General features: G+C 40.6%; 1 pseudogene; it reads left to right on the top strand.

Moving 5' to 3' along the window:
* The window catches only part of LOC109234774, an 88,203-nt pseudogene that overhangs the window by 28,146 nt on the left and 33,685 nt on the right, over positions 1-26,372 (top strand).

The raw sequence follows: 26,372 nt of genomic DNA, 5'->3' as shown, positions 1-26,372 counted from the left end.
GGCATTGGGTTGCACGCTGCAACAGGTGGAATAATGGTGGATTGATATGGCAAAATAAGGGTGAACTATGATACTGATATTGTTATATGGTGGGATCGGGTTGCGCACTGCAACATATTTATATATATTAGTTACTATTGTTGATATTATTACAGTGAAATATGGGAGTATTTTTGTGTTGACTGGTGGGATCGGGTTGCATACCGCAACAACCTCTATATTTCTATTTCTTGAGCTGCGTTGTTTTTCGATAATTTTATTTGAACTGTTAAAGATTGGTAATTCTGGACGACACCGATTCATTCTTGAGGTTGGGTTATTATTTCTAGTTGACTGTTTCACTCTGTTCTGTATTTTTATATTCTGTCATTATTATATACTGCGTACAGGTTGTAGTGTAGGTGACCCACCTTAGCCTCGTCACTACTTCGTCGAGGTTAGGCTCGACAGATACCAGTACATAGGGTCGGTTGTACTGATGCTACACTCTGCATTTCTGTGCAGATTTTGGATTTGGTCCCTGTTGTGGTTATTAGTATTCTTGGATTGATCAGCTTAGTGGAGACTTGAGGTACGGCTGCTCAACGTTCGCAGTTCATGGAGTCCCCTTCTTTGTTTATATTTAGCTGTGTATTTTCATTCAGATAGCTTTGTATTTATTTCAGACCCTTATAGGAATTACTCTAGTAGCTCGTGCACTTGTGACACCAGGTTCAGGGATTTTGTAGTAGGTTTTTCGACAGTTTTAGCTTCCGCATTTAGATTTTAGTTATTTCAGTATTTCTCGTCATTCAATTCAACTGCTAAAAATGGATAATATGTTCTAACATTAGCTTGCCTAGCAAGTGAAATGTTAGGCGCTATCAAGGTCCCGACGGTGGGAATTCCAGGTTGTGACAAGTTGGTATCAGAGCACTAGGTTACATAGGTCTCATGAGTCACGAGAAAACTTAGTAAAGTCTAGAGGATCGGTACGGAGATGTCTGTACTTATCTTCCAGAGGCTATGGAGTTAGGAACAGTTTCACTTCTATTATTCTCTATCGTGCGATCTTATTCTATCATTGCTGATTGAACTCTTCTATTCTATTTTCTCGCAGATGTCCAAAACACGCACCATATCTTTAGTTGGACAGCAGCTGGAGCCCCCAACAGCAGCTCCTACGAGGGGCAGAGGTCGAGGTCGAGGTCGTGCTAGAGGCCGAAGCAGGGGAAGAGCTCAGCCCAGAGCTCGAGCAGCAGCACCAACGGTGGAACCTCAAGTAGAGTTTGATGAGGAGGTTCCAGCCCAGACTGTGTCTGTCCGACAAGCTCAGGTCCCGGAGGGTTCATCATCACCCCAGTACTTCAGGATGCATTGGTCCGTTTGGTAGGACTTATGGAGAATGTGGCCCAGGCCGGCACATTCCCTGTGGCACCAGCCGTCTCTCAGGCTAGGGGAGGCGCACAGACTCCCGCTACTCACACTCTGGAGTATATGTCTCCCCAGTATCAGACTCCAGTAGCCACGCCAGTTGGCGTAGTTTAGCCAGCTGTTGCGGCACATGCCGGTGATGGTCATGGCATGTCTTCTTAGGGCTTAGTGAGATTTAACAAGTTTACCAAGCTTTTTCAAGATCACTTCAGTGGAGCATCTTCTGAGGACCCACCGGATTACCTTGACCGCTGCCATGAGGTGCTTCGGAACATGGGCATAGTGGAGACTAATAGGGCCAACTTTGCTGTATTTCAGATGATGGGTTCCGCCAAGAGATGGTGGAAGGATTATGTATCTACCAGACCAACTGGTTCGCCTGCTCTTGCTTGGGACCAGTTCTCTCAGATATTTCTTGAGAAGTTCCTTCTTATCACGCAGAGAGAGAGCTACCACAGGCAGTTCGAGTGCTCCAGTAGGGTAGTATGACCGTCACCCAGTACGAGACCCGCGTTGTGGTTTCAGTTTATAGTAGAGATGCCTTAGTGCTATTTGTTCCAAGTTCTACTTATTCCTTTGTGTCATCCTATTTTGCTTCATATCTGGTTGTGCCTCGTGATTCATTGAGTGCTCCTGTGTATGTGTCCACACCTGTGAGAGATTCTATTGTTGTGGATCGTGTCTATAGTTCGTGTGTGGTTACCATTGGGGGTCTTCAGACTAGCTAGATCTTCTACTTCTTGATATGGTTGATTTTGATGTCATTTTTGGTATGGATTGGCTGTAACCTTATCATGCTATATTGGATTGTCACGCCAAGATGGTGACCTTAGCCTTGTCGGGGTTTCCTCGATTAGAGTGGAAAGGGACTCCTGGCCATTCTACCAGCAGGGTTATCTCTTATGTGAAGGCTCGACATATGGTCGAGAAGGGGTGTCTAGCTTATTTGGCTTATGTCCGTGATTCTAGTGCGGAAGTTCCTTCTATGTATTCAGTACTAGTTGTTCGTGAGTTTCCATAGGTGTTTCCTGCAGATCTGCCTGGGATGCCACCCGACAGAGATATCGACTTCTGCATTGATTTGGACCGGGGCACTCAGCCCATTTCTATTATGCCATACCGTATGGCCCCGCCATAGTTGAAAGAATTGAAGGAGATGTTGCAAGACTTGCTTGATAATGGCTTCATTAGACCTAGTGCCTCGCTTTGGGGTTTGCCTCTGTTGTTTGTGAAGAAGAAGGATGGATCACTGAGAATGTGCATAGATTATCGGCAGTTGAACAAAGTCACTATCAAGAACAAGTATCCATTGCCGAGGATTGATGACTTATTTGATCAGCTTCAGGGTGCCAAATTTTTTTCAAAGATTGATTTGAGGTCTGGCTACCATCAGTTGAGGATTAGGGCATCTGATGTCCCTAAGACAACTTTCGAACTCTGTACCGGCATTATGAGTTTCTAGTGATGTCATTTGGGCTGACAAATGCAGTCGCATTCATGAATTTGACGAATTAGGTGTTCAAGCCTTATCTGGAATCCTTTGTGATTGTGTTTATTGATGATATCTTGATCTACTCCCGCAGTCGAGAGGAGCATGAGCAGCATCTTCGGATCATTCTTCAGACTTTGAGAGACAGCCAGTTATATGCTAAGTTTTCGAAATGCGAGTTTTGGATGAGCTTAGTCGCTTCTTGGGGCACGTTGTATCAGCAGAGGGTATTCAGGTGGATCCTAAGAAGATTGAGGCAGTTCAGAACTAGCCTAGACCCACATCAACTGCGGAGATCCGGAGTTTCTTGGGATTGGTAGGCTATTACCGTCGGTTTGTGGAGGGGTTTTCATCTCTAGCAGCCACGTTGACCAAGTTGACCCATAAGGGTGCCCCATTCAGATGATCAGATGAGTGTAAGGCGAGCTTTCAGAAGCTTAAGACTGCTTTGACTACGGCGCCAGTGTTGGTGTTGCCCACAGGTTCACGATCTTATACGGTATATTGTGATGCATCTCGTATTGAACTTGGTGCGGTATTGAGGCATGGCGGCAAGGTGCTTGCATATGCATTGCGGCAGCGGAAGGTACACAAGAAGAACTTCCCTGTTCATGACCTAGAGTTGGCAGCCATTGTTCATGCACTGAAGATTTGGAAGCATTATCTTTACGACGTGTCGTGTGAGGTATTCATGAATCATCAGAGCTTGCAGTATTTGTTCAAGCAAAAGGAGCTCAATTTGAGACAAAGGAGGTGGTTGGAGCTATTGAAAGACTATGATATCACCATCTTGTATAACCCTTGGAAGGCCAATGTGGTGGCTAATGCATTGAGTAGAAAGTCAGTGAGTATGGGCAGCCTTGCGTTCATTCCAGTTGGTGAGAGACCACTTGCATTAGGTGTTCAGGCTTTGGCCAATCAGTTCGTGAGGTTGGATGTTTCTAAGCCCAGTCAGGTTCCAGCTTGTACGATCGCTCGGTCGTTGTTGTTTGAGCGTATTAGGTAGCGGCAGTATGATGAACCTTATTTGCTCGTCCCTAGGGACACAGTGCGGCACGGTGATCACAAGCAGGTTACGGTTGGAGAAGATGGAGTTTTGAGGATGCAGGGTCGTGTTTGTGTACCTAATATGGATGGACTTCGTGAATTGATTCTCGAGGAGGCCCATAGTTCCTGGTATTCTATTCATCGGGTTCCTGCAAGATGTATCAGGACCTGCGACATCATTATTGGTGGAGGAGGATGAAGAAGGATATAGTCGCATATGTAGCTCAGTGTCTAAATTGTTAGCAAGTAAAGTACGAGCATCAGAGACCTGGTGGTTTGCTTCAGAAGATAGAGATTCCTGAGTGGAAGTGGGAGCGTATCACTATGGATTTTGTTGTTGGACTCCCACAGACTCAGAGGAAGCTCGATGTAGTTTGGGTTATTGTGGATAGGCTGACCATGTCAGCGCATTTCATTTCGGTGGCAGTTACCTATTCTTCAGAGTGGTTGGCAGAGATTTATATCTGCGAGATCGTCCGCCTTCATGGTGTGCCCGTGTCTATCATTTCTGTTCGAGGTACGTAATTCACCTCGCACTTCTGGAGCGTAGTTCAACGTGAGATGGGCACACAGGTTGAGTTGAGCACAACATTTTATCCTCAGACGGACGGACAGTCCGAGCATATTATTCAGATATTGGAGGGTATGCTTCGTGCTTGTGTTATAGATTTCGGAGGCTCTTGGGATCAGTTCTTGCCACTCGCGGAGTTTGCCTACAACAAAAGCTATCAGCCGAGCATTTAGATGGCTCCCTATGAGGCATTATACGGTAGGCGGTTCCAATAGCCAGTTGGATGGTTCGAGCCGGGAGAGGCTCAATTATTGGGTAGAGATTTTGTTTAAGATGCCTTGGATAAGGTCAAGATTATTCAGGATAGACTTTGCACATCTCAGTCCAGGCAGAAGAGTTATGCCGACCGTAAGGTTCGTGAGATGCATTCATGGTCGGAGAGAGAGTGTTGCTCCATGTGTCACCCATGAAGGGTGTAATGAGGTTTGGAAAGAAGGGCAAGTTGATCCCTAAGTACATCGGCACTTTTGAGATTCTTCAGAGAGTTGGTGGCTTACAAGCTCGCATTGCCACCTAGTTTGCTAGTGGTTCATCCGGTATTCCATGTGTCCATGTTGTGGTAGTACCACAGTGATCCATCTTATGTGCTAGATTTCAGATCTGTCCAGTTTGACAAGGATTTGACTTATGAGGAGGAGTCGGTGGCCATTCTAGCCCGACATGTTTGCCAGTTGAGATCAAAAAGTTATCCTTCAGTTCGGGTGCAGTGGAGAGGTCAGCCCATCGAGGCAGCTACTTGGGAGTCCGAGTCAGACATGAAGAGTAGATATCACCGCCTTTTTACCAACCCGGGTACTTTTTTATGTCTGTTCGAGGACGAACGATTATTTTAGAGGTGTAGAATGTGATGACCCGATAGGTCATCTCGTATTTTAAAACTCAATTCTGTGTTCTGAAGCCTTAAATATCTCGTTTTAGCCTTCATCGACTTGTGTGCATGGTCCGGGTGTTTTTTTAGGAAGGCTTATATGTTAAACAAACTGATAAAAGTAAGAATTTTTGCCTTAAAAATTAATTTGAGTTTACTTCGGTCAACGTTTTGAGTAAACGGACCCGCCTCCATGTTTTAATGGTCCCGGTGCGTCCGTAGCAAAATATTGGACCTAGGCGTATGCCCGAAATCGAATTCCAAGGTCCCTAGCTCGAGATATGGAATTTTGATGAAAAATTAAAAGTTTGAAAGTTTAATGATTTTAATAATTGACTGATGTTTGGTCTTGTTGATACCGGGTCCGTATTTTGGTTCTGGAACCCGGTACAGGTCCATTATTATATTTATGACTTGTTTGTGAATTTGGTGAGTAACGGAGTTAGTTTGACGTGATTCGGACGTTCAGGGGTTGAAAATGGAAGTTTAAAGTTTTATTGAAAATTTCATTTGATTTGGTATTCGATTCGTAGTTATAGGTGTTATTTTGGCGATTTGATCGCGCGAGCAAGTTCGTATGATGTTTTAGGACTTGTGTGCATGTTTGGCTTGGAGTCGCGAGGGCTCAGGTGAGTCTAAGATAGGCTAGGAAATGTTTTGAACATAGAAAACATAGCAGCTGCTGCAACTGATCTGCAGACTTCGCATTTGCAAGGTCTGGCTCGCAAATGCGAGCCTCGCATTTGCGAAGAGGCAATCGCACTTGCGAGCAGTGGGAGGGAGAGCTTCACATTTGCGAAGTTTTGATCGCATTTGTGATCCCGGCAGTTTGCATTTGCGAACACTGGTTCGCATTTGCAAAGGTAGCAGGCATAGCCATTCTTCGCATTTGCGAAGACTTGTTCGCATTTGTGGGGTTCGCATTTGCTAACCCCAGGTCGCAAATACGATACCTGCAACTGATCAAATAGTTAGAAAAAATGGGAGTTTTACTCATTCTTCAAATTTTCAAAACAAGAAAACCCTAGGGGCGATTTTTCCAAGACTCTTTCTTCCCCTAATCATTGGTAAGTGATGCTAACCCACTTTCTTTCAACCTTTCATCACATTTCACAAGTTTTTATCCTAATCTAGTATTTTCATGATGGAAATTTGGGGTTTTGGGTAGAATTAGGGATTTTTGAGAAATTGGGATTTAGACCTCAAATTGGGGTCGGATTCCAAGACAAATTACATAATCGGGCTCGGGGTGAATGGGTAATCGGGTTTTGCTCTAAATTTTGGGTTTGGACCAAGTGGGCCCGGGAAATGACTTTTGTTGACTTTTTTAATAATGACCTAAATTGAATCTTTTGCTATCGTGGGTGATTCCTAAGGCTTATTTTGAATCGCTTGGTTGGTAATTTGCTAGATAATGTTGGTTCGGAGGCTTGTTTGAAAGGCAAATTTGTGGTTGTGCTTTGAGTGGTCTTTGGAGCGAGGTAAGTGGTGTGTCTAACCTTGACTTGAGGGAATTAGCAACCCTCGGACTATGTGCTATGTGAATCTCATGTGAGCGGCGTATATGCGAGGTGACGAGTGCTTATAAGCCGCCAAATTATTTGTTTTCCCTGATTTTCCGCTTTCCCTTAATTATTTCCTTCCCTGTCTTAACTGTTATATGCCCTAAATGCTTTCCATGCTTAACTGCTACTTGCTAATCAATATATTCTCCTATTAACGATGTTAGCTCTTCTATAGTTTCATGATTCCCTACTAGTTGTTTAAGTTGACTTACTTGCACCTCCAGATTGTCAATCACTGGATCGGTCTCGCTGTGTAGTATTACTCGTGTAGATTTCTATATTGTACAAGGTCTCCTTTTTGTTCTGTTTGATATTTATTGATTGTAAAGGTTTTGCAGTTGAAATGTTGATTTGACTGTGTATTGAGTATTTGGTACTGATATGGTGGGACCGGGCTGCACGCCGCAGCAGTTGTAATAATAGTGGATTGATATGGTGGAATAGGGGTGCATATGTACTATACGGTGGGATCGGGTTGCACGCCGAAACAGGTGGAATAAGGATGGATTGATATGGCAAAATAAGGGTAAACTATGATACTGATATTGTTATATGGTGGGATCGGGTTGTGCACCGCAACATATTTATATATATTAGTTATTGTGGTTGACATTATTACGGTGAAGTAAGGGAGGATTTTTGTGTTGTCTAGCGGGATCGGGTTACGCGCCGCAACAACCTATATGTTTCCATTTTTTAAACTGCGTTGTTTTTCGGTATTTTTATTTCAACTGTTAAAGATACGTAATTCTGGACGACACCGGTTCATTCTTGAGGTTGTGGTTATTGTTTCCAGTTGACTATTTTACTCTGTTCCATATTTATATCTTCTGTCATTATAATATACTGCATACAGCTTGTAGTGTAGGTGACCTGCCTTAGCCTCGTCACTACTTCGTCGAGGTTAGGCTCGACACTTACCAGTACATGGGATCGGTTGTACTGATGCTACTCTCTGCACTTCTGTGCATATTTTGGAGTTGGTCCCAGCAGTGGTTATTAGCGTGCATGGATTGATCAGCTTAGTGGAGACTTGAGGTATGGCTGCTCAGCGTCCGCAGCTCCTGGAGTCCCCTTCTTTGTTTATATTTAGCTGTGTGTTTTCATTCAGATAACTTTGTATTTATTTCAGACCCTTGTATGTATTACTCTAGTAGCTCGTGCACTTATGACACCAGGTTCAGGGATTTTGTAGTAGGTGTTTGACAGTTTTAGCTTCCGTATTCAGATTTCAGTTATTTTAGTATTTCTCATCATTCAATTCAACTGTTAAAAATGGATAATATATTCAAACGTTGGCTTGCCTAGCAAGTGAAATGTTAGGTGCCATCACGGTCCTGGCGGTGGGAATTTAGGGTCGTGGCACAAGGTCGCATTTGCGACCAAGATCTTTGCAAATGCGAAGGGGACAGATCCGCAAAAGCGACAAATTGTTCGCAAATGCGAACCCCTCAGAAAATTCCCACCCTTTGCAAATGCGATGTTCTCATTTGCGACCGATACATCGCAAATGCGATCACACCAGAACCAGCAATCCAACTTCTTCACAAAACACTCCGAAGCTACTCTGAAACTCAGCCGAGCCCCCGGGGCTCCAAACCAAACACCCACACAAGTCTAAAAACATAACTCGGACTTACTCAAGGCCTCAAATCACATAAAACAACGTCGAATTCATGAATTGCACCCCATTCCAAGCTTAATGAACTTTAGAACTTCAAACTTCTATATTCGATGCCAAAACCTATCAAATCACATCCGATTGACCTCAAGTTGTGCACACAAGTCACATTCGATATTACGGGACTACTCCAACTTTCGAAATTAGAATTCGACCCTGATATCAAAAAGTCCATTCCCGGTCAAACTTCTTAAAAACCTTCAAATTTCTAGCTTTCGCCAAATGACTCCGAAAGGACCTACGGACCTCGAAATCCAATTCCAGACGCGCTCCCAATACCAGAATCACCATACAGAGCTATTCTCAGACTCACAATTCCAAACAGACATCGATAACATTGAAATGCACTTCAACCCAAATTTATGAAATTTTTCCAAAATGCTAACTTCCACAATAGGCGCCGAAACGCTCCTAGGTCATCCATGTCGCGCCCCTTTTTCTCGCGATATCGGGTTTCGACATGTGACAACTCTTTAAGGAAGGGTTTTAAAAGAGAGATTTGCCACCTAACGGATTAAGGTGCGGTAGGGCACCTATCTGCCGATAACTCTGATTAACCAATTTGCACCAAAGATTGGGTAAGGGCTCGGAATTACCTCGAAAGAAGGTGTTAGGCACTCTTCAAGGTCCACAACTGTGGGTCCCGGCCGAACTTAATTATATGAATTAGTCTATGTGATCAAAGATAAGAAAAACAAGGAATCTGGGAAGTTCATCACTAAACACAGATAATTGATTGCAAGTCACGGTGGGGGGGGTCCTAAATTTTTTAGCCTAAAGGATCACCCCGTGCAACATATGTAATACTTCGTAACTCCCTCAAGATGGGGTGATACTCATATTATTCAGTGGGCACAGACTATCATCTCCTACTACCTGATTACTATCTTTAAGTTGTTACCTAAAGCGCACTAGTTGATTCTAAACCGTGCCTTATGCGTGCACTACCCGTCCCATGCCTATGGTCCAGGAGGCTTTGGATCTCTATTTAGGTAGTACTAGACTTCAACTTAGGCTGCTCAAAATGATAAAAACTAATCGACATGCAAAACAAGTTGGACTTCATATAAAAGCAGTTAAGGGCTCAAGTTAGCCTCCACACATTGACAACGAATGCACGCGAACACATTCAGGATTTTGACAGTTGCAGACTTTGGACTAATTAAAGTTATTGAATCCTATAGGCATGATCTCTATGTGATTCTGGGCAGGGAGTATCATATATAGAAACCAATTTCTTAATGCAATTTCTGAAAGACTACGTCGTTGCCTATTGATTATACATTGTGAGTAGTTAAACCTATAGGCATGATATCTAGGTGATTTATGCAATTGTAGACAGTGGCAGGTCAAAGAAACATATCTAGAATTATTTATTTAATCCTATAGGCATGTTTTCTAGTGAGAGTGACAGCGCAGTGTTTGGAAAACCTATGAATTAAACGGGCAGAAACGATAATTAAACTGATTCAAACCTATAGGCATGCTTTATACGGTTTGATTTGATTTTAGATCCTATAGGCATGATTTCTAGTGAGGGTAACGGCATAATAAATGATTGAACAGATTAAGGCATGCATTCTCCAAGTTTTAAAAATCCTATAGGCATGATTTCTATAATCTGAACGAAACATTATGTAAGCAGGAATTCATACACATATTGGATCATATTGTTTCTATAGGCATGGTCTGTAACAGAACATAATTGAACCTAACATTCAGCCTATGGACATGGTTGCTATCATATAATGGCTAAACATAATAGGATACCTATAGGCATGATTTCTAACACACAAAATTTAACAACATAGAATTAACCCTATAGGCAGGATTTCTACCACACTTTATAACAAATAATAAAATACGAACACTGTCCCATTTTTACTAATACCCCAGAATTGGTATTACAAATAATTATTACAGACGAGAATTTAATGAATGAATTACAAAATAAGCAATTATAGGGAGCCTACAGCAAGCCCAAATACACCTAGACAAACCAGACCTTCAACTCACAGCATCTCCAAAGCCCATGTTCATAGGTACAACATGACCAGTGGTGAGTGATTCACCCATATTTCGAGGATAAGCATACAGGACCCAAATCTCTAGTGTCTCAGAGTTCCCAAGGGCTTCGAGGACCCAGGGAAGTGCTTACACCAGAGAAACTTATCAGAAACAGTTCAAGGAAGACTAGGGGCCGATTCCTAGTGTGTCATAGTTCACAAGGGTCTCATATTGACCCCGAGCAGTGCTCATATTAGGGAGGTCAAGGACAGAACCTAAATAGCCTTGGCTTTCAGCCGGCTAAGAATGAATATTCATAATAGCATAGGTGGCAAATGAGAGAGAGTGGGCAATGGTTAAGGGACATAAATTAAAAAGATGTACTTAATTTTAGGAAGAAGACATAGCAAAGTTTAAAAAACAAAGAGCAGCTGAGTAGAAGGTCAGCAAGACTTAGAAACAGGTTTAACATTTAGCAAAAACAATACATAGGCAGAATCATGTTGAAACAGTTAGGGAGAATCAAGTTTGTAGGGTTTACAAAGATTGTGATGCACAGATGAATAATACAAAACAAGTTAGAACCTAAATGGTCTAATTCATGCTAAGTATATATCCCGGTGTCAAAAGAAAGCTAGCAAAATAGCATTTAGACATGATAGGAAAACACAAATTTGATAACTACCCTAGAGTCAAGTAATCACTGAAGGAACATGGAATCAGGTGAGTCAAAGACATGCTGAGAGACATATTAACAGGGAAGCAAGTCACAAATTGTTACAAAAATGAAGCAGTCATTGCATGAACTCAAAGTAGAGTAGGAAAATAGACTTAGGTTGATCAGTAATCTAGACATTCAGGTATTGACCAGTTGACTAATATGAACTTAACAAATTTAAGGCAAGTGCAATACTAACAAAGTTGCATACAGGAGCACTCTAGAATGCATTAGCTAAACAAACTTAAGAGGGTTTAGGTCAGGTGTGAACGATCTTAGAACTAGCAGCATTAGGAGCGAACAAAGGTCCAAAAGACCAAGACATATACAACTTAACAAAGATAATGCCTAAACATTACTCGTATGCACATTGGATTATGGATTCGTGAAGAATAACATATATAAATCAGGGATATGTAAGAATGCAAGTGCAGAAATTTAAGTAACTCACCGGTGAAATGAGAAATGCAAGAAAAAAGCACAAAAATCGCAGTGTTCTAAATCGTCAATGAAGAGCAAAAACCAGAAAATTAATGGCCTTTGCCGGCTAAGACCACTAATGAGAAAGAAAGAGTAAAGTTGAGAGCTAGTGAGATTATAATGATTTTCATGTCAATCCTAAAGGGGAATGGGGGAGGGGTTTAAATAATACTGAAATGGAACACACAAATATGGCAATAATTAGTCAAAATACTAGAAAGAAAAGCAGTTAACAGTTAATAAGAAAAGAAAGTTTAAAACCCTAATTTAGGCAAAATATACAAAATCGGCAGGAATAACAAGTAAAGAGATGCATATAGACATATAGACAGAGATTTTAACAAAATAATTAAAGGATCGAACCAGATTTGGTTCGATTTTGAAGAATCAAAAACCCCAAATTTAGGGCAAGTGAAAATCGGCAGAAATAATAAGCAAAGGGTCATAATAAGATGCATGTAGACATATAGACGGAAATATTAAAAAAATAATTAAAGAATCAAACCAGATTTGATTAGATCTAGAAAGATCTGAAACCCTAGTTTTAGGGCAAGTAGGAAAAATCACAAAGATACTCATAGATTCATGGAAATCCAAACCATAACAGAGCAACAAAGATGGAAAAAGGTCCAGAAGTTGAACCATTTGGGTTCGAGGTTGAAGAGATCCGCTTGCCATGTATAGGCAAGCGGTATATAGAAAGTCCCAGTACAAAAGAAAGGTGAGATATGGTAAGAAACCACTAGGGAATCCCATGTCTGGTGGGATTAGGGGAGACAGCTAGGTTTTAGGGCAGAGAAGAGAAGAGAGGATTTAGGGGCGGCTAGTAGGTGAGAATGAATAGGGTTAAGGGGGTTTGGTTAGTTAAAACGAGCAGGTGTAATGTGGACCGTTGATTAAAAAGGGTTCTGGGTCGGGTAGTTTAATTGGGTAAGGGTAATTGGGCCAGTGGTAATTGGGTTGGTGTAAGGGTGTGGGTTTGGGTCCGGAATTAGTTGCAATTTGAGGCTAAATTTTAAATATCCAAATTAAATTAGTAAATAATTTGTAAAAAATAATAAATAAATAATATAAATATTATATGTGCATAAAAACAATAAAAATAGTTATTTAACACTATAAAAGTATAAAAAGATTATTTTGGCATGAATAAATTAATTACAAATACATATATGCTATTATTGCAAATGTGCAGTTTTAGCCTTTAAAATACAAACATAATTATGAAAAATACGCTAAAAATATTTAAAACCTGATATGGATGTAAATGATGAAATTAAATTATTATAAAATAATTTGTGAGGTAATTAATGAGTATTTATATAATAAAAATTCGGGAATTAATTGATTTAAAGCCTTTAAAAATTATAGAAAATTATGAAAAATGCTTCTATATGTTTATAAATTAGGTGATGGTGCATATGCACTATTTTGAAGGTATATATATATATATATATATATGAGGGAAATATTGGGTACTAACAGAAAGGATGAAAGAGTTGTCGGGTAAAGAAATAATGACCGATTTTGACCGAATGGAGTGATTTGAAAATTATAGGCCGCACTCTGGTTTTTGAGCTGCCTAAACATCCATGGTTTTACAGGAATCAAGCCATGTGTAGTTCTTGATCCAACAGTGAATGAAACCGATGGAATTGTTATAAGAACGGTCGTGTGTTTCGGCAGGATTCTTTTGAGTAGGATAGTATCGGATGAATTTATGCGAAGTCACAAATGTGAATTTGAGATGTTATGGATGTATCACAGGGCAGATGTTTGAACGGTCATAGGGTAAAAGAAAGTAATTGATGGGAGTCAGTTACGTTTTTAATAATGGCAGGGTGTGAATGGTATGAGCGAAAACCGGAGCAAAGATTACTCCTGTTTGAAGAACGGTTACCTCCTATATTACCTGAAGAACTTAAACACGATGCATGCAAAATATACATGGGTTAAAACATGATGAAAATTTCCTTTGGACCATGAAGATTGCCTTCGGACGGTGAGAAATGATGTCCTTAGACCATGACGTCCTGGGCCATGAATCATGAGATAATGGATTCGCAGGCCATGAAATGATGTTTTCGGGCTATGAGAATGGTGCCTCTGAACCATGACGCCTTTGAATAATGATGTGCAATATTGAGAGATCCTCAGGCCATGACATGGTGTCTTCAGGCTATGAGGATGATGCCTTCGGACTATGGCGCCTTCGGATAGACGTCGATGTTTGAGCCCATAAAATGCAGAGACATGATGATGGATCATATAGGCAGAACAAGACAGATCTTAGCCTTATGCAATTGGGGAGGCAGGGCTTAGCCTCATACAATGAGAGGAGACAATGCTTAGTCTCATGCAGTGGAAGACAGTGCTTAGCCTTATACAATTAGGGAGGCATAGCTTAGCCTCATGCAAGAAAGGGAGACAATGCTTAGTCTCATGCAAGGGAAGGCAATGTTGAGCCTTATGAAATTGAGGAGATAAGGATTAGCCTCATGCAAGAAGAGGAGACAATGCTTAGTCTCAGGCAACGGAAGGCAGTGCTTAGCTTATGCAATTAGGGAGGCAGGGCTTAGCCTCATGCAAGAAGAGGAGACAATGCTTAGTCTCGATGCAAGGAAAGGCAATGCTTACCCTTATGCAATTAGGGAGGTAGGGCTTAGCCTCATGCAAGAAAAGGAGACAATGCTTAGTCTCAGGCAATGGAAGGCAGTGCTTAGCCTTATGCAATTAAGGAGGCAGGGCTTAACCTCATTCAAGAAAAGGAGACAATGCTTAGTCTCAGGCAAGGGAAGGCAATGCTTAGCCTTATGCAATTAAGGAGGCAATGCTTAGCCTCATGCAAGAAAAGGAGACAATGCTTAGTCTCAGGCAATGGAAGGCAGTGCTTAGACTTATGCAATTAAGGAGGCAGGGCTTAGTCTCATGCAAGAAAAGGAGACAGGGCTTAGTATCATGCAATTGAAGGCAGTGCTTAGCCTTATGCAATTGAGGAGGCAGGGCTTAGCCTCATGCAAAATGGGAGGCAGTGCTTAGCCTCATGCAAAGAAAAGATAATGAGTGATAGCAGAGTATTTCCTATCTAGAGACATGTTTGCGTTTGGCAATTTTGTGGTTATGAAGATAGGGATTTTGATATGTGTGTATTTGCGAATACTCCTGTTATGTTCATTGTGCCTGCATCCAAAGAAAAATTGTGAGTTTGCGGGAAGGTTGGTTCGTGCCTTCGCCTGCTTGCTTTGCTTTGCTTGGCTTTGGGGATCCTGTTTGAGTTACCCTGGGTAACATCTGGCTGCCACAGAAATAAAGTTTTCGAAAAATATGCATGCACTTGATAAATATAGTTATTTAGAAACATAGTAGTATACGATATCGAGTAAATTAGATGAACCAATGACTGTGACACTTTAGAGACATTGCGACTTCTTTGCGTTAGACTTTTGAGGGTCCTCCTCAAAATTCTGCCCCAGTTTAATAAGCAATTCTTCGACCGTTCCGCATATTATGAAATTGGTTGGACTTGCTCCAGAATTTTGAGGGTCCTCCTCAAAATTCTGCCCCAGTTTCTGACCATGGGGAAAATGAAGATTTTATTAAGATGTGACCGAACCCACAGGGCTACCTACGTATCTCCTCTTAAACGGGAATCAGGTCAAGCGTAGTTCGGTTACATCAAATGAAGAAATGCAAACAATCCTAAACATAGTATCTCTTGACTGCGTCTGAATTGATAGGTTTTGGCCAAATTTCTCCGTTCATTTTTGCAAGTATGAGTGCTCCTCCTGTTAGTACCTTGTGAACCATGTAGGGCCCTTGCCAATTAGGTAAAAATTTTCCTTTTGCTTCATCTTGATGCGGGAAGATCCGCTTCAGCACCAGCTGCCCCGATGCGAACTGTCTAGGTCTGACCCTATTGTTGAAAGATCTGGACATTCTGTTCTGATAAAGTTGACCATGGCATACCGCATTCATTCTTTTCCCTTCAATAAGAGCTAATTGTTCATAACAACTTTGTATCCATTCTGCATCACTGAGTTCTGCTTCTTGTATAATTCTCAGAGAAGGAAATTCGACTTCGGTGGGAATGACAGCTTCAGTACCGTAAACCAACATGTAGGGAGTTGCTCCGGTTGATGTGCGAACTGTGGTACGATATCCCAATAAGGCAAATGGTAATTCCTCGTGCCATTGCTTGTGGTTGTCTACCATTTTCCTCAAAATTTTCTTGATGTTTTTGTTGGCGGTTTTCACTGCCCCATTCATTTAAGGTCTGTATGCTGTGGAATTCTTATGTTTGATCTTGAAAATTTCACACATAGCTTTCATTAAATTGTTGTTGAGGTTGGCGGCATTATCGGTAATGATGGATTCTGGTACCCCGAATCGTCAAATAATATGATCCCTGACAAAATATGCGACGACTTTCTTGGTTACAGCCGTGTAAGATGCAGCCTCGACCCATTTTGGGAAGTAGTCTATGGCTACCAAAAGGAACCTGTGCCAGTTTAAAGCGGCGGACTCGATCGGACCGATGACATCCATTCCCCAAGCGGCGAAAGGCCAAGGTTCACTTGTTTCATTGAGTTCATTTGGTGGTACCCGTATCATATCTGCATGTACCTGGCACTGGTGACACTTTTGGACATACCTGATAAAGTCTGTTCCCATAGTCATCCAGAAGTATCTTGCTCTTAATATCTTCTTGGCTAGAACGAAACCATTCATGTGTGGCCCGTAAGTTCCAACGTGTATTTCCTCGAGCAGTCTGGAAGCTTCTTTGGCGTCAACACACCGTAATAACCCTAGGTCTTGAGTCCTTCTATACAAAATTCCTCCACTTTGGATGAAATGATTGGACAATCTACGGAGCATGCGTTTCTGAGTATGATTTACATGCTCCGGGTATTCTCCTTTTGCCATGTATTCCTTGATATCATGGTACCATAGATTTCCATCTATTTCTTCTTCAATATAAGCGCAATAAGCTGGCTGGCTATGGATCCTTACTGGAATGGGATCGATGAAATTCTTATCCGGATGTTGTATCATGGAAGACAAAGTAGCCAATGCATCTACGAACGTGTTCTAGATTCTCGGAACATGTTTGAATTCTATCTTCGTGAACCTCTTCATCAACTCTTGCACATGATATAGATATGGTAGTATCTTAGTATTCTTTGTAGCCCATTCTCCTTGAATCTGATGTACCAGAAGATCTAAATCACCAATTACCAGCAACTCTTGTATATTCATGTCGATGGCCAAATTGAGCCCCATGATGCAAGCCTCATATTCTGCCATATTGTTGGTGCATGGAAACCTGAGCTTCGCGGATACCGGATAATGTTGACCTGTCTCTGACGCTAAAACTGCTCCAATACCTACTTCTTTAAAATTTGCAGCTCTATCGAAGAACATTCTCCAACCGTCGTAGGCTTCGGTAATATCTTCTCCTACAAACAACACTACTTCGTGGGGAAAATACATTTTCAACGGTTCGTATTCCCCTCCCACAGGATTTCAGCAAGATGATCTGCTAATGCCTGTCCCTTTATCGCCTTTAAGTCACATAGACGATACCAAACTCACTCAACAATATCTGCCATTTGGCTAGTTTCCTTGTAGGCATTGGTTTGTGAAAAATATATTATAGGGGATCCATCCTTGACATGAGGTATGTAGTGTAGGCACGAAAGTAGTGCCTCAATTTTTGAGCTATCCACGTAAAGGCGCAGCAGGTATGTTCCAACAAAGAATACTGTGCTTCATAGGGTTTGAACTTCTTACTCAAGTAATATATAGCCTGCTCTTTTCTTTCTGTCTCGTTATGTTATCCCAAAACACAACTGAGAGCTCCATCTAGTATGGACAAATAGAGTAACAAAGGTCTACCAGATTCCGGCGGGACCAAGACTGGTGGTGTGGATAGGTATTCCTTGGTTCTGTCAAAGGCTTTCTGACATTCTTTTGTCCATTTTGTTGCAGCGACTTTCTTCAACATTTTGAAAATTGGCTCGCAGATTACGGTCGATTGTGCTATGAATCGGCTGATGTAATTGAGACGCCCCAAGAAGCTCATCACATCTTTCTTGCTCTTAGGAGGTGGTAAATCTTGTATGGCTTTGACCTTTGAAGGGTCCAATTCAATCCCCCGACGACTGACGATGAAACCCAGCAATTTTCTAGCAGGGACTCCGAAAGCACACTTTGCAGGATTCAATTTCAGATTGTACCTTCGAAGCCGATTAAAGAATTTCCTTAAATCTGCTATATGATCTGCGCTTCTTCTAGATTTGATGATGATGTCATCCACGTACACCTCTATTTCTTTGTGAATTATGTCTTGAAAAATGGTCATCATGGCTCTATATAAGTTGCTCCATCATTCTTCAAGCCAAATGGCATCATTTTATAACAGTACATCCCCCACAGCGTGATAAAGGTTGTTTTCTCGGCATATTCCTCGTCCATCCAGATCTGATGGTATCCCGCGAAGTAACCCTCAAAGGTTTGGAGTTCATGCTTGGCACAATTGTCAATCAGTATGTGTATGTTAGGTAACGGGAAGTCATCGTTGGGACTTGCTTTGTTTAAATCTCGATAGTCGACACATACTCTGACCTTCCCATCCTTCTTCAGAACTGGCACGATGATGGCTAACCAAGTAGGATATTCGACCACTCTGAGAACTTTGGCTTTGATCTGTTTGGTGACTTCTTCTTTGATTTTCAGACTCATATCAGGCTTGAACTTTCTGAGTTTCTGTTTTACAGGCGGACACATCGGATCGGTAGGTAGTTTATGAGCCACTATGGATGTGCTCAAACCATTCATATCATCATAAGACCATGTGAAAATGTCCTCATACTCCTTCAGAAAACGGGCGTATTCTTCTTTTTCTGATGGTGACAAATGGATACTTATGTGGGTTTCTTTGACTGTTTCAGAATCTCCCAAGTTGACTATCTCAGTTTTGTCCAGGTTAGACTTAGGCTTATTCTCAAAATTCTCAACTTCTCGGACAATTACCTCAGGGATTATATCCTCTTCATCTATCTCTTCCAAGTCACTATCCTTATGTTGCATTGTCTCATTACATGTCACAGTCGTCGATTCATCAGGATAAGTAATAATAATGCCGTAGAGAGAAAATGAAAAGGATAATAATAAATACTAAAATAGCAATGCATTAGATAAAGCTTGAAAACATTAGAACAAGTGCGACTCGATGACTCGAGCAATTATTTCAAAACAAAATACGTCTAAAACAAAATACTGAAAATGTCTTAAGTGCTAAAAATTGCTTTTAAAAATAGCTACTGATGATAGGATATAATTACGTATTTTAGTCGATTATTACACTCTAATTTACTGCACTTTAGTTGAGTTTGCGCTTTAATCGCTAGTGTTTTGCACTAATTGTGTGTTTTATGCCTTGTAGGTGTGATTCCGAGCTATATAGATGTTATGGAATGTTATTCAAGTGATTTGGAGCTTTAAAGTTTGAGTAAAAGTTCAAGTAATTAAGTCGGGATCGTGTTTGGTGGTCAACGGATGATAGTTAGAGCAAACGAAGACTCCAGTAGGCAGATTGCGCACTGTCTAGTAAAATGGACATAACTTTTCGCTCAGAACCCCATTTTGGCTCCACAATATATGGTTGGAAATGTAACTCAGAGGGATACAACATTAATGTTTTACGTTTTTCCTAATTCGGAAGGGAACAGGGTGAAAAATTCCCAGATGATTGGTCAAATGCGCTGCAGTTAAGCCCGGGAAAAGTGTCCTTTTTCACATTGGAGAAGGTATAATTGTTTGGGCCTAACCCTACTTGGCATATATACATAGGAGAACGTTTTTGAGAGGAATTTTTGACGAAGGAAGAGCGCAGAGCCGCCGTGGAGGCCGGGTTTTATCTTTTCTTCCACCCAACTTAGTAATTTTTATGTTTCTTTGTATGATTTGTTGTTTTGCTACCATGTCTATGTGGAGCTAAACTCACGTTCTAGGGTTGTGGTTCTTTCATGACTATTGTTATTCGGATATTGATTTTGACTTCTTAGTTTATCATATTGGTTTATTTATTCAATCCTGCACTTAATTATTTGATTGCTTGATCACCAATTGAATACTATCTACGAATCTAGAATTGAACTCGAAAGTGGGAATTCTAGATTGCATATAGGATTGAGTAGAGCAAGTTCTTGAACCTGGGCCTCAGGGAACGGATTCGCGGTTAGGATAGACATATACCTAATTGCCTTGCTTGGTTGATTTACAGGAATTATAAATGCGTTCTTGTTGATTCTAATTCCATAGACATATAGGCGTTAGGTTAACTTGAATAGGCGAGTAAGAACTCGACAGATTCTTTTGAGCAATATTAACCCTGTAAACCAATAAACTAGATAAATTGGTTAGTCAATTCAATTGAAGAATAGAATAGGAATGTTAGATAGCCCATAACCCTAGATCGTTTTCATTACATTGATATCATAAAAATCTGCTCTTTCTCTGTCCAAAGTTCATTATTTGTTTTTATTTATTTTAATTAGTTTAGAATCAAATACTTCTGGGTTTTATTCTTGTTTAGATAATTAGGATCGTCTAATTTAGTTAATAGTTAATCACAAGTCCTCGTGGGATCGACATCCGACTTTTAGTCACTTTATTACTTGACGACCGCGTGCGCTTGCGTGTGCGTTTGGCCGCAACAAGTTTTTGGCGCTGTTGCCGGGGACTTAGAAATTAACTATTTTTCTAGATTAGACTTTAAATTTTATCTTTGTCTTTTTGTATATACTTTTATTTTTATAAATATTTGATATTTTTCTCTTAGTCTGTTCCTAGTTCTCTCAGCATGACATCTGGGGATGAAATATACGGAGGTAAAGCTATTGATGAAGACTCTTGGTTGACAAAAGACTTTTATGGCTCGTATTTTTGGTCTTGTCATGGCCTGACTTCTTGGAGGTCTGAATTTGAATATGGGAGTAAGGGTTGGTATTGGGAAGAATATTCACGATTAAGGGAATATGAGGAACGACGTTGTCTTCTAACAACGTTGGTGAATGATTGGTCTAAGGAGAGAGATTAACTTTCACATAAAATTGATAATTTTAGCTTGGATTTACATAACTTAGATGCAGATTTGAGCACAAAGGTTGATGTGTATAACGCCCAACAATTTAATAATGAGTTGTGTGAAGCTGAAAAAAATCTTTTAGACCAAATTGAGGAGCTAAAACGAGAATACCAATCACTAGACCATGTTTTTCTTGAGGATGCCAATATTGAGAAGAGTGCTCTAGAGTCATGTGAGGGAGTAGATAACATTACTTTGGGAGACTTGAGTGTGTGTAAATATGGGGATGCAAATAGTAGTAAAACTCATGAGTTAGAGCGCATTAGACCTCATTCCAATCATTTTTCCACGTTGTGTTTAGATAGTAAGATAGTAATCGAGCCATCCGAGCCAATGAAGGAGTCAAAAGGTGAGGATGACAGTGCCTATATTCTTGAATTTGTTGTGCCAGAAAGCAAAAATTATATTCCCCATCTAAAGGCCGAGAGGTGCAGAGTGAAAATTTTATTGCTTGGCCTGGTTATCTTTGTAGCCCCACCAAAGGAGCATAGCCATAGACTGGATGCCATGTTAGGGGTACAATTCATAAGTTCAAGGTGGAGACAAAAATTGGTTCAAGTCGTGCTGCGACTTTAAATTAGGCGCTTGTTGGGAGGCAACCCAGCTTTACTGCTTTCTTTTTATTTTTGATTTTTTTTCTTATTGTATTATTTTTGTAGTGTTGTTTTGTTTTGTAGGATTATGAGCATAGAAGAAAAGCCACTGGAAAAGTGCAAAAGCGAGCATGTGTTTGAAACTGAGTGTGAGGTACCCGCACAAGGGATCATACGTGGGAGAAGTCTGAGTATCCCGTGAACTGCTAATGCTTCGGCCTTTGGCCTACCAGGGAGTCTCTTTTACCCTCTTGTTATTTTTAGTGTGCATTGAGGACATTGCACAATTTTAAGTGTGGGGTGAGGAGATTGTCTGGGTGATTTTCTGTGCTATGTTAGCTTAGTGATAGTACTCGTTCTTAGTATAGTAATTTTTTTAAAAAAAGAAAAATTTGAAAGATTTGGACTTTTCCCGACGATGGATCTCCTAGACAGTTTTCTTGAGGGATTAAAGTCTAAACAAAAATCCAAAAATATGTCTTTTATTTTCTTTAGGTAGTAATAATCCCCCGTGATTTTTCTTTGTGCCTCGGTTCTTTTCCATGGGATGTAGTTTGAACTGGGTAATAGTATTTTTTTATATTTTTAGAGTAGATTAGAATTTAGGGAATAAATGGAGGAAGAATGATGAACCTAGGCGCCCTTGACTTGTTTGATAGTAGCATATTTAGGCTTTGGCATGTGTAGTATCTTCCCTATGATTTGAAATTATTGATGATGCCTTGCTTAGTTGGATAGCATGTCTTGTGATGCCTATGTCTCGTTATCTTGACTTGTGTTCACTTTGTGCTTGATGCTTAATATCTCGTGGCTTTGTGAATACTTGCATTTGTTTGAGAGTCGGAATGAGACCGTTCTTAGTGAGTCATGTGCCATGTGTGGCGAGATTTTTGTGTAGTCTATGTATTGTACTTGTGTCTAGAACTTGCCCGGTATGTGAGTTGAAGCGAAATTTTAGGTGATGTTCGGTTTGAAAAATGATTTTAGACTTTCTTTGATCTTTTTGAGCTTAATTGCTTATCACAAATAAAATTCATCCCTAGTTAACCCTTTTGAGCCTATAGACTTTTATTTGGCACCCACATTACAAGCCTATACCCTTTTTATTCTTAATTGACATTGTTTTGATCCCTTTTCCTCTTAAAGCACTTTAATTGTGAGATGAGCGCTTACAAAAGTAAGAAGGAACTAAGTGTGGGGTGGCTTTTGAGTGAAACTAATAAAAGGAAGAAAGGTGCACTTGTTTTGTAAAATAATACACCATTAGCAGAAATTGAAAAAAAAAATAATCTGAAGAAAAAAAAATAGAGATGAATACATTATTGTCTTGTTCCTGCTAGTGGGTATGAATTAATGTAGTGCTTAAAGAAAGAGGGAACATTGTTGGGAGTGATTTTAGTTGTGAAATTGAAGTTGGGATTGAAGAATTTGCGCTTAAAGTTAATTATGTGGTGTGTTAAAGTGCTTAGGAGGGTTAGTCACTATTCCTAAATATATCCTACCCGTCTCTTAGCCCACATTACAACCATGAAAAAGTCCTAATTGATTTTAGATCGAGCGAGCCTACATTAGTAGAGATTTACATTATGGGCAAGCCTATGGTACCAATTACATGCATGTGACTTCTTTTGTGAGGGTGAGCGATATTTTCTTTGATATATATGAGTCCTTAAAATATATTTGATCATGAGATTCGAATGTGTGGATTCAACTTACTCTCTTGCCTTGGTTGTGAGGGCACATGGTTTCACGAAGGATAGGTAACATTATTAGACTTCTCTAGGATGTTGGGTGTTCAAGCCATGAGTGCATTGTGACATTGAGTCGGTTTTTGAGGCTAGGATTGTTGCGAGCATATTGTCTTTGTTTGAATATTTTTGAAGAATGAAATAAGTAAAGGGAAGTGTATGATGATTGCATATGCTAGAGTTTAATTGTTGCTATCAACCATAATCATTGGTGCAGTGTGCTTCAAATATGTTAAGTGCTCATAGATAGAGTAAATTTTTGGTTGAATCGAGGACGAGCAACGTTTAAGTGTGGGGTGTTGATGATAGGCTATAATTACGTATTTTAGTCGATTATTACACTCTAATTTACTGCACTTTAGTTGAGTTTGCGCTTTAATCGCTAGTGTTTTGCATTAATTGTGTGTTTTATGCCTTGTAGGTGTGATTCCGAGCTATATAGATGTTATGGAATGAATTCAAGTGATTTGGAGCTTTAAAGTTTGAGTAAAAGTTCAAGGAATTAAGCCGGGATCGTGTTTGGGGGTCAACGGATGATAGTTAGAGCGAACAAAGACTCCAGTAGGCAGATTGCGCACTGTCTAGTAAAATGGACATAACTTTTCGCTCAGAACTCCATTTTGGCTCCACAATACATGGTTGGAAATCTAACTCAAAGGGCTACAACTTTAATTTTTTACGGTTTTCCAAATTCAGAAGGGAACAGGGTGAAAAATGCCCAGATGCGCGGCCGCGCTAGTTTTAGCGCGCCCAGAAACAGAAAGTCAGCCAATTAGCGCGCCCAGATGCGCGGTCAAATGCGCTGCAGCGCTAGTTAAGACCGGGAAAAGTGTCCTTTTTCACATTGGAGATGGTATAATTGTTTGGGCCTAACCCTACTTGGTATATATACATAGGAGAACATTTTTGAGAGGAACTTTTGACGAAGGAAGAGCACAGAGCCGCCGTGGAGGCCGGGTTTTATCTTTTCTTCGACCCAACTTAGTAATTTTTATGTTTCTTTGTATGATTTGTTGTTTTGCTACCATGTCTATGTGGAGCTAAACTCACGTTCTAGGGTTGTGGTTCTTTCATGACTATTGTTATTCGGATATTGATTTTGATTTCTTAGTTTATCATATTGGTTTATTTATTCAATCCTGCACTTAATTATTTGATTGCTTGATCACCAATTGAATACTATCTACGAATCTAGAATTGAACTCGAAAGTGGGAATTCTAGATTGCATATAGGATTGAGTAGAGCAAGTTCTTGAACCCGGACCTGAGGGAACGGATTCGCGGTTAGGATAAACATATACCTAATTGCCTTGCTTGGTTGATTTACAGGAATTATAAATGCGTTCTTGTTGATTCTAATTCCATAGACATATAGGCGTTAGGTTAGCTTGAATAGGCGAGTAAGAACTCGACAGATTCTTATGAGCAATATTAACCCTGTCAACCAATAAACTAGATAAATTGGTTAGTCAATTCAATTGAAGAATAGAATAGGAATGTTAGATAGCCCATAACCCTAGATCGTTTTCATTACATTGATATCATAAAAATATGCTCTTTCTCTGTCCAAAGTTCATTATTTGTTTTTATTTATTTTAATTAGTTTAGAATCAAATACTTCTTGGTTTTATTCTTGTTTAGATAATTAGGATCGTCTAATTTAGTTAATAGTTAATCACAAGTCCTCGTGGGATCGACATCCGACTTTTAGTCACTTTATTACTTGACGACCGCGTGCGCTTGCGTGTGCGTTTGGCCGCAACAGCTACCCAGGAACTCGACGTGCCCGGGACAGTGCAGCAGTCTAGTTCTTGAGAACAACTCCCTTTTCCACGGTCTGAATGGTGAGGTCTTCTTTCTCCTCCTCCTCAACTATTGCATTACAGTCCATGTATTCATTATCCAGAAACAGATCCCTTAGGCCAGCTAAAGCCTCATCTTCTTTAGATCCCCATATCACGTCAGTTTGTTGAAATGTCTGATGCAGATGTGGTATTGGATGTTCAAGAGGGTAATAGGGGCCACGCCATGGAGGCGACCAACCATCATACTCCTGCCAGGTGTACTGATACCCAAGTCCAAAGGTGGTACCGTGATGTTTTGGTTGTATTAGCTTAGTGATACCCTGGAGATTCTTACCAAGACCTTTACCGGGTTCATAACATGTCCATAACAGTATGCTTTTGGTCGTATTACTCCACCACTTGTTTTTCTATATACCCAACTTCCTTCTATTCTCGGCTACTAGAATAGTTTGATTGGTTTAGATGAGATTACTTCCGTCTCCATGAATCATCACCTCCTAATGGTTCAATTCGATCTTCAGGGCCTGGTGTAGCGTAGAAGCTACAGCTCCAGCAGCATGTATCCAAGGTCGTCTCAACAAAATATTGTACATAGCAGATATGTCCAATATTTGAAACTCAACATCAAATCAAGTCGGGCCCATTTGCAAACAAAGGTTGATTTCTTCAATTGTGGCCCTTTGAGACCCATCAAATTCTTTCACATTCATACTCCCTGCTCGTATCTCATGGAAATCTTTACCCAACCTTTTCAAAGTAGACAACGGGCAAATGTTGAGGCTCGAACCTCCATCTATTAGGACTCTGGCGATGAATTTGTCCTCGAACTGTACTGTGATGTGTAGTGCCCTGCTGTGACTTAGTCCTTTAGGCGGTAGTTCGTCTTCGTGAAAGGTGATCTTGTGGCTCTCCAATACTTTCCCTACCATGTTGTCCATCTCTCTACTGGTGATGTTGTTGGGCACATAAGCTTCATTTAATACTTTCATTAACGCATTCCTATGCGTCTCAGAATTCTGTAGTAGCGACAGAATGGAAATCTGAGCTGGGGTTTTGTTCAAATGGTCCACTACAGAGTACTCCCTTGCTTGCACCTTTCTCCAAAGATCATCTGGGCCGGTTTCAATGATAGGTTGTTTCGGAGCGGCTTCTTTACTTATTCCTCCCAAATGCTCAGGTGTATAAACCCTACCGGTTCTGGTCATGCCTTGTGCAGCACCGGTTTCTTCCATTTTCCCT

The sequence above is a fragment of the Nicotiana attenuata genome, chromosome 11 (genome assembly GCF_001879085.1).
Source record: "Nicotiana attenuata strain UT chromosome 11, NIATTr2, whole genome shotgun sequence".
Classification (NCBI taxonomy): domain Eukaryota; kingdom Viridiplantae; phylum Streptophyta; class Magnoliopsida; order Solanales; family Solanaceae; genus Nicotiana; species Nicotiana attenuata.
The sequence above is the reverse complement of the archived record's forward strand: the minus strand, read 5'-3'. Positions and strand labels throughout refer to the sequence as shown.